We start from the raw sequence: 9,072 nt of genomic DNA, 5'->3' as shown, positions 1-9,072 counted from the left end.
GTCTACCTCTTTCGGTAGATGCTCACGACAGTATCACATGAACATTCGACCAGTTTCCCCGTTTTCGAGACACTCGTTCACAGTCTCTGTATAATAACAATCAGCCCTCTGTCAAAGTCGCTTACCACGATGGGCTTCCACCTTTGTAGCACATATGTTCTCTAGGGTGATCGCCCATCCTTGTCTGCTGAGGTCATGTGCTTTTTTTTACCGCACCACGTGCCTTCAACGCCACCAGGTCACGGTGCGTAGTAGTCATAATGTTTGGTTGATCAGTGTATATCTGTTCATTGAAAGACGTAGTGAACCAAATATTACATTAGCCAGCTCTAAGAAACAAAAAAACAGAGATGTTCAATCATCAGACGATTTTCAGCAAACAGCGTTTTTTTCTTTCTCGGAATTGCAACAATTGAAATAGCCAGTCATGGGCAGAAACAATACTGAAAACATTTTCTGATCATCCAAGAGAATTAAAGATATGGTGCGTCCAGCAAAAGACAGCCTTGGTCTCAGTGTTTATGAAATTTGTAAATTTCCTTGTGACTGTGAAAGAGGCTACATTGGTCACTCCACTAAAACTATTTCGGAGCGCCTCCATCGAATATCGAGAGCACACTAAAAACCAAGACGTTATGGATCACGGTCTCAGAAATAAAGATACAATTATGTTTGATGAAGAGGACATATTACGTCGTGCATTAATGAACTGGATTTCTCTGGCATCAAAGAAGCCGTTGAGATCAGGACATATAGCAACAACTTTAACCAGTCTCAGTGGAATATCGAAGAGGTAGCTTGACGTTCATAGGGAACAGAGAAATAAGCTGAGACATCGAACATCTGAGGAAACCATCATGACTGCCAACGTTCTTCCAGCATTGATAACGATATAATCTTTGGCCATAATTGTAGTTACGTGACTTCTTGGAGTCTCCGTGATATTTTTCAGCCAATAATTAATGTAACATAGCGACAGTGAAGGCATTGAAGTGAAGTGATCATATGGGATTGATGGCCGTGAGGCCCTACCTGGGGAAGATCCGCCGTCGATTTGGAAATGACTTTAGTTGATCCACATTCGGCAACTTGAGTGTCGATGATGATGAAAAGATGAGGACAGCACGGCACGCAGTTCCCGAGCGGAGAAAGTCTCAGATGCGGCAGGGAATCGAACTTGGAGGCCATTACATGGCAGTCAGATATGCTGACCACTCCTACGGAGGCCGAGAGGGAAGGCGGTGAAAGCTAGATATTGCATCTGAATCAGATGCGGCCAGAACAGCGAGAAGCATTTATTCAACATTGCTACATTCTTAAACTAAGTAATGAAAAGTTATTTCCCCGCTCTATAGGAATTAGTGTAATTGATACGAATGAAAGTGGGTCACTGAAAAATGATGGAACTGTTAGCCGACCGATGTCAGAAATGAAAGAAATGATAATGACTTAATATACTAAAAATAAATAAGCTTCGTATCATATCTTACCACTAATGATACCAGGGTTTCAAATGAGCCTCCATCTGTCGAAAAATTAAATTAACTCCTCATTGCCACATCTCAAGACTTTTGACGCTGAGGTCATTGGTCCCAAGGCTTACATACTACTTAATATGGCTTATACCAAAGCTTATACCAACTTACGCTAAGGACAACATACACCACCCTTGCCCGACGGAATACTCGAACCTCTAATGGATGGAACCGCGCGAACCATACCAAGGCGCCCAAGACCGCCCATCCTCCAAGCGCGGCTCAAGGCTAAATTGTTTTGCATATTTCATGAAGTTAGCACCATGATATCCTATGTTAGCTTCATAGCTAGCAAAACTGTGGATGAAAATCGGATCGCTATCCATTTCCCCCATAGTAGACATGGTAGACCTACGGCAGGAAGAATACAGTTCCAGATCCGATATGCTTTTTGAACAGCCGAACTTCTTGCGATTCCAAGCGCAGCCTATCGCTGTCTACCATCAACAGGCGAGGCGCGGCCGTAGACTGAGGTGAAGGACACACAACTGAGTTTTATTCACAGTAATGTATCTATCATTGTTGGCTAAAGGTAGAAACGGTGCTCTGCTGTATTAGCGTAAACACTCAGCTGTAACTAAGACGACATGGTGCAGTGAACAAATTGAAATAAATTGTGACTGTTATTGTAAGTTGTAGTTTCAATTGACACTGAGCAGGTTTCATATACCAGTACTGTAGCATCTCGCCCATAGCGTGTACGTGTGCAGAGGGTATGTGATTGTTTGCAGGAGCGCCGCGACTTCGGCGAGTTCCTCAGCGCCGACGACTTGCGGCTGCTTCACCTCAGAAGCCGCTCCATACGGCGGGTCGTCTCCGCCTACTTGTTGTCGGGCGTCTTCATGTCCATCGTGTACACCGCTACACCCATCAGCGCTGAAGGGCTGCCGTTTATCATGGCGCTGCCGTACGATGCGACGCAGCCGCCCGCCTTCGCTGCCACGTGGCTCTACTGCGCCTACATTGTCTTCAGCGTGGCTATCGGGACCACGGCTGCCGACTCCTTCAACATCAACCTGATGGTTCAGCTGCGCAACCAACTGGATTTGCTGAGCAGAAACCTTCGGAGCCTAAACGACAGTGTCTCACATACGAAATCTTCTTCGTTCGAAACACACTCTATCCAAAATATACACAGTTCAGAAGATTTAAGCCACGACATACACTATCGGTTGCGAAAGAGCGTCCTTCATCATCAAGCAATCATAAGGTATGTATATATGAATATTTAACACAGCAAACCACAAGGTGTGTTGAGAACACATACAGATTATGGGTTTAGTTTTTGACAAATAGTTTTTATTCTGCAATTTCGGCGTATCGTCATTACTAGCATGACTGTTCGATGTTTTGTTACGGCGTACAGGGTGAATCACTTAAAACTTGCATTGCAAATATTGCACAAATGGAAATTGATATTGATGTGTGGTTTTCACCGAATGGATTGGTAGCTAATCAACAGATTGTAAGCCGGCCATGGTGGCCGAGCGGTTCTAGGAGCTACAGTCTGGAACCGCCAGACAGCTACGGTCGCAGGTTCGAAACCTGCCTCGGGCATGGATGTTTGTGATGTCCTTAGGTTAGTTAGGTTTAAGTAGTTCTATGTTCCTGAGGACTGATGACCTCAGAAGTTATGTCCCATAGTGCTCAGAGCCATTTGAACCATTTTGAACAGATTGTAACAAACGTAGAAAGATTTTTGTGCAAATGTACACAGTTTTAAGTGTAACAACGCTTATTGCCATTAACAAACTAACAGTAGGATAAATTAGAATGTGGTGGTGTTTGTTGAAAGATTCTGGTGCTAGTCTTTTACGAAATATCGTATTTTGAAAATTTGCTACACCTACACTTGTACAGTACCTGTGGTAGCACACAATACGGAACAACACAGGTGCATACAGTAGTTATATGGATTCTGCGGCACAGGTGTTAGCATTTCAGCGGAGATATCGGGACAGGCTGCTGTAATACGCCATTGCATATCATAGAATGTAGTTGGTATGTCCTTGTAGACAGTGGCTTTCAGCTTTCCCTGCGGAAAAAAGCCTGCAGGCGACAAATCTGGGGAACATCCTGGCCAAGGGTAACGACCTCTGCGCCCAATCCAGAGATTTGGAAACAATTCGTGAAGACATGCCTTACAGCCTCCATGATGGTACCACAGGTTCCTCCAAGTCTGCAGAGAAACGTCTTCTAGCACCTGTAGAAGAGGACCTGTTAGAAAGCTGCGATACCTGGGCACATACAGTGTTCCGTCTATTAAAAACGGGAATATGAGCCGATAAATCACTATCTCATACCACGAGTTTGCACTCCATGGACGCTGACATTCCACTTGCCGATGGCAAGGGGGATTGTCAGCAGACCAATAGTGCATGTTTCGGCGGTTTACCTGCCCATGACTGGTGAATGAGGCCTCATCACTGAACAAGATACCTCATATATCTCGAGTATCCTGTCTTAATGGCCACGTATGTAAGTTAACACGAGTCTCATAATAGTTTCCATGCAGCTCTTAAAAGAGATGTATAGGGAGGTACCCTATGTCAATGAAGAATGCTTAGGACCTTTGCTTGACTCATAGCACTTCCTCGTACGATTACTCGGGATTTAACGTGTGGATCAACTGTGCCAGGAGCAAGAACATTATTAGAATTATTATAGGCCGTGACTAGGCCATGTCTCCGCAATATACTTTCTTCGAGGAGTGCTAGTTCTGCAATGTTCGCAGGAGAGCTTCTGTGAAGTTTGGAAGGTAGGAGACGAAGTACTGGCGGAATTAAAGCTGTGAGGACGGGACGTGAGTAGTGCTTGGATAGCTCAGTTTGTAGAGCACTTCCCCGCGAAAGGCAAAGGTCCCGAGTTCGAGTCTCGGTCAGGCACACAGTTTTAATCTACCAGCAAGTTTCAAGAACATTATTATTTCTCCCTGTCCCCTTGTCACTTCTTTTTTCTGTTATGTTGTCTAGGTGCTACACTACCACTTTAACTTCACTGGACGAAGAGGCTGATAAATAAGTGCAGACAAGGTTGATGTCTATTGGGATACCTTGCTGCATATACCGTACAAGAACGCACTGCATTCTTTCTACATTCGCCATACACAATCAGCATGTCGGTTTTCTCAACACCGGAAAATAAATAGCATCATCCACTCACGACTTACTGCTTGGGCTGTCACACACAATAACTAATTAGCAGTCGCAGTGCAACCTGTAAGCAAACATAACAACATAGTACCTAGGAACTACACAGGATGAGTGGCACAATAAAGTGTTGGTGTCGAAACTTTTCAAATTGCGATATCTTGTAAACGACTCGCACTAGAATCCTGCAGCAAACAACAATGACATTCTAATTAACCCTACTTTTAGTTTTTCAGGGTCGGCAGACATTGAAGCACTTAAATTTGGATGTTTGCACAAAAAATAAACGTAATTTGTATTATTACAATCTCTTTATTGGAGGGAGTAGGAGCCTCTAATTACTAATTCATTCAGTGAAAACCGCACTTGAAGAGCACTTTCCATTTCCGCAAGAGGACAAGAATCGAGACTGAAGAAGTTGTTCTGACTACGACACATTTCAATCCACACGGTAGCATGAGAAGTACTGCCAAGGAATGTGTGATCACACAGATAAGTGTCTTGCGCATCTTGCGTCGACATAAATTCTAAATTTACATCTGCCCCACCACTCGGATGACGTGATTCTCAGCGTCAAATAGTGTTCCATCTGTTTATCACTTAGCGCCTGGGAGACCGAACTGTTTTTTGAACGTCTGTTCTTAACGTACGAAGCACCGTTGACGAACTACGGTAATGTAAATTTATGTAACGGGCAGTACTGTGCTGAAATTCCACGATGGCTTCGTCAAGTAATACACCGACGGCGGTGGTGCGTAGACATATGCCGCGGACCATAGGAATTTTCATTGTGAGTCCCTAATTCATCGCCGGCCAGAGTGGCCGAGCGGTTCTAGACGCTACAGTCCGGAACCGCGCGACCGCTGTGGTCGCAGGTTCGAACCATGCCTCGTGCATGGATGTGTGTGATATCCTTAGGTTAGTTAGGTTTAAGTAGTTCTAAGTTCTAAGGGACTGACGACATCAGAAGTTAAGTCCCATATTGCTCAGACCCATTTTGAGCCTACTTCATCCCAGGATGTTCAATGGCAATATTGTCCTCTTCTAGAAGAGGTACAAATGGATAATCGGCAGTGTACGTGATTCCCGAATGACGGCTGTCCGGCTCACTCTTTGCCTGTTGCAGCGCAAATATTGAACGAAAAGTTTACTGATCGTTGGATAGATTGCAATGCTGCAGTATAATGGGCAGACAGATCCGCTGATTTAACTCGTCTTGGTTTCTTTCTATGGGGAATTCTAAAATACGAAATCTATCATGAAGCCCACATTTACGGCAGACGATATGCGCCGTCGAATCGCCACAGCATGCAACGGAATACCATCTAATATAGTTTCATCTATTCTTCTATCTCTCCAGCGGCGATAGCAAATGTGTATTGCAGTCGATGATAAACAATTTGAGAACATTCTACAATAATATGTAAAACTACTTTGTTTTAACAAAGTACTTACTTTGTATGCGTCAAGTCGTCAGTATATCAGAGTTAAAGGTTTAGTATATTTAAAATGTATTGCGTCTAAAAATATCGACTAGCACCCATTGATACATTTGTTCTACAGCAGGCTCTTTACCTTTAAGAAGCATTCAGGTGCTGTTGTTATTGTGGTCTTCACTCCAGAGAATGGTTTGATGCAGCCCTCCATGCTACCCTATCTTGTGCAAGCTTCTTCATCTCCAAGTAACTACTACAACCTACATCCTCCTGAATCTGCTTAGTGTATTCATCTCTTCCGTCTCCCTCTACGATTTTTACTCTCCACGCTGCCCTCCCCCCCCCCCCCCTCCAACACAAAATTGGAGATCCCTTGATACCTCTGAACATGTCCTACCAACCGATCCCTTCTTCTAGTCAAGTTGTACCAGAAATTCCTCTTCTCCCCAGTTCTATTCAGTACCTCCTCATTAGTTACGTGACCCTCCCATCTAATCTTCAGCATTGTTCTGTAGAACCACATTTTTAAATTTTCTATTCTCTTCTTGTCTAAACTAGTTATCGTCCATATTGCACTTCGGTACATGGCTTCACTCCATACAGAAACTTCCAAAAACGACTTTCTGACACTTAAATATATACTTGATGTTTCTCTTCTTCAGAAAAGCTTTCCTCTCCGTTGGCAGTGTACATTTTATATCCCTTTTACTTCGGCCATCACAAGTTATTTTGCCCCCCAAATAGCAAAACTCATCTACTTCTTTAAGTGTCTCATTTCCTAATTTAATTCCCTCCTTCACGTATCTGAAGACAAAAACAGGTTGGATACTATTTCGTTTTTCACATCTACTCGAAGTCTGTACGAGCTTGTTGAAGGGATACCTCATGAGTATTTTAGTACAAGCGACCCACTGTCTAATAGCAGTGTAGTAATGTAATTTTTTTTTACCTCAGACGCCTTGGTTTATTTGAAAATGAGATCACATAAGTGAAAAAGCGTGTAATATGCAGTAACCAATATGTATACCACACACCGCATAACACAGAGTAACGCAGCAACCTTCAGACGAAACTTTGCACTGCGATGATGTTGCCGTCGCTGCGTGGACAGATAAGAAGAGCGTTTTTATGTCGCTCTTCCACTGCATTCACACACCAAAATACTCTGAAGGTTTCCCTGAACAACCCCTGAAAATTTGTCTGTGGATACGGGGTCCGTCCTTTATGTTACGTCTTGAACAATATCGCTATTGGTTGTTGTCCCAATTTATAACAATAGCAGCAGCAACTGTGGTCGCAGGCACAATTTCAGGCATTTCGTTAGTGATCACATTCGCTGCTTTCACTGAATAATATTATCATAATGAAACACTAATCTACACGAGCAAAAAACAATAAACTTCCTCTCTGTTTACGTGATTTCGGAGTTTGACGTATAACAGCTGACAAGAGGAAGTCCACAGGGAGGGGTCGACTTTTTTGCGACCTCTTTTGCGAGTAATCGACGTATAAGCATTGCGCATGGTGCTCTAGACCGAAAATGTCAAATTCACAGCTCGCGGGCCGCACGCGGCTCTTAAAGGTCACCTCCGTGGCTCGTCCCGGGAATATAACGATATATATATATATATATATATATATATATATATATGTATGTAAGTATAACGTGTCGTGTCACCTTACGTGCACGTGCTTAATACACTACTAGCCGTGAATATTTTGGCAGACGATTGTTACGTGACATAGTACTGACTTCTTGTGATATCGTTACACAAGGCGTACGAAATGTACCCCTCGCATACTAAATTGTGGGTTTCTGAACATAACACCTTCCATCAAAAATGCATTGCCCTGTGCAAAATAAGAGTAGAGTTATTTGCCAAAACAAAGTCGCCATACTCTACATACAGACGATAATTCAACGAAATAAATTTCCATCTTCACTGCAAATTAAATCATTAATACTGCTTTCGTAATACAAACATCTGCTTGGGTGGTGACCTTATTACCAATTCTGTTATTAATAGAACTCGTAAGGCCATGTCCGCTATGGCAATAACTCACAAAACATAGTTATACGAGCTGTTCGGAAAATCCCGTTGCAAACTTATACGACTTGTACGAGGGTTGTGAGTGCATAATATTTTGAATAGGAACTCATGCCCGGAAACATACTGTATCCGTTCTACGAGGGTTTAAATCATGATGTGTAACGCATTCGCATGTACTGAAGGAAAGAGTTGCTTGTCCTGGAGTGCCATAACGTACACAAGATGACGTTTTTAACAACGTTGGTGGTCGCTATGACCAATGCGCTGGTTTGTTTTGTTTGTTTTGAAATAAGTAAACACATAATGGATATTTCGATACATTTCCCTTCGAATTGTTACCTAATAACTGCACTGTGTCACACCTGATTCAATTCCTCAAGCAGAAGTGGATCAGTTCAAGATCTGATTTTAAACCGCCATCGGATGGGAACAGTACTTCTCTCGACATGGTTTCTTACTGAAAATAATATTTAATCACTCCCCTCCACAAGTCGCAGATGTTTCTTTGGGAATTTACACACACACTCTATATCATAAAATTGCAAGGTGGCTTCAGTTAACACTGCGATAAAAATTGTTTTCTCTAACAAGAATGTAAGCACAACTTACTTTTCATTTTTATTTTTTGGTCATCAGTCTTCTGACTGATTTTGTACGACCCGCCACGAATTCGTCTCCTGTGCTAACATCTCAGAGTAGCACTTGCAACCTACGTCCTCAATTATTTGCTGAATGGAGTCTCTGTCTTGCTCTACAGTTTTTGCCCTTTACAGCTCCCTCTAGTATCACGGAAATCATTCCCTCATGTCTTAACAGATGTCCTATAATCCTGTTCCTTCTCCTTATTAGTGTTTTCCACATGTTCCTGTCTTCTCCGATTCCGCGCAGAACCTCCCCATTC

This window comes from Schistocerca piceifrons, chromosome 6, assembly GCF_021461385.2.
Source record: "Schistocerca piceifrons isolate TAMUIC-IGC-003096 chromosome 6, iqSchPice1.1, whole genome shotgun sequence".
Lineage (NCBI taxonomy): Eukaryota > Metazoa > Arthropoda > Insecta > Orthoptera > Acrididae > Schistocerca > Schistocerca piceifrons.
The sequence above is the reverse complement of the archived record's forward strand: the minus strand, read 5'-3'. Positions refer to the sequence as shown.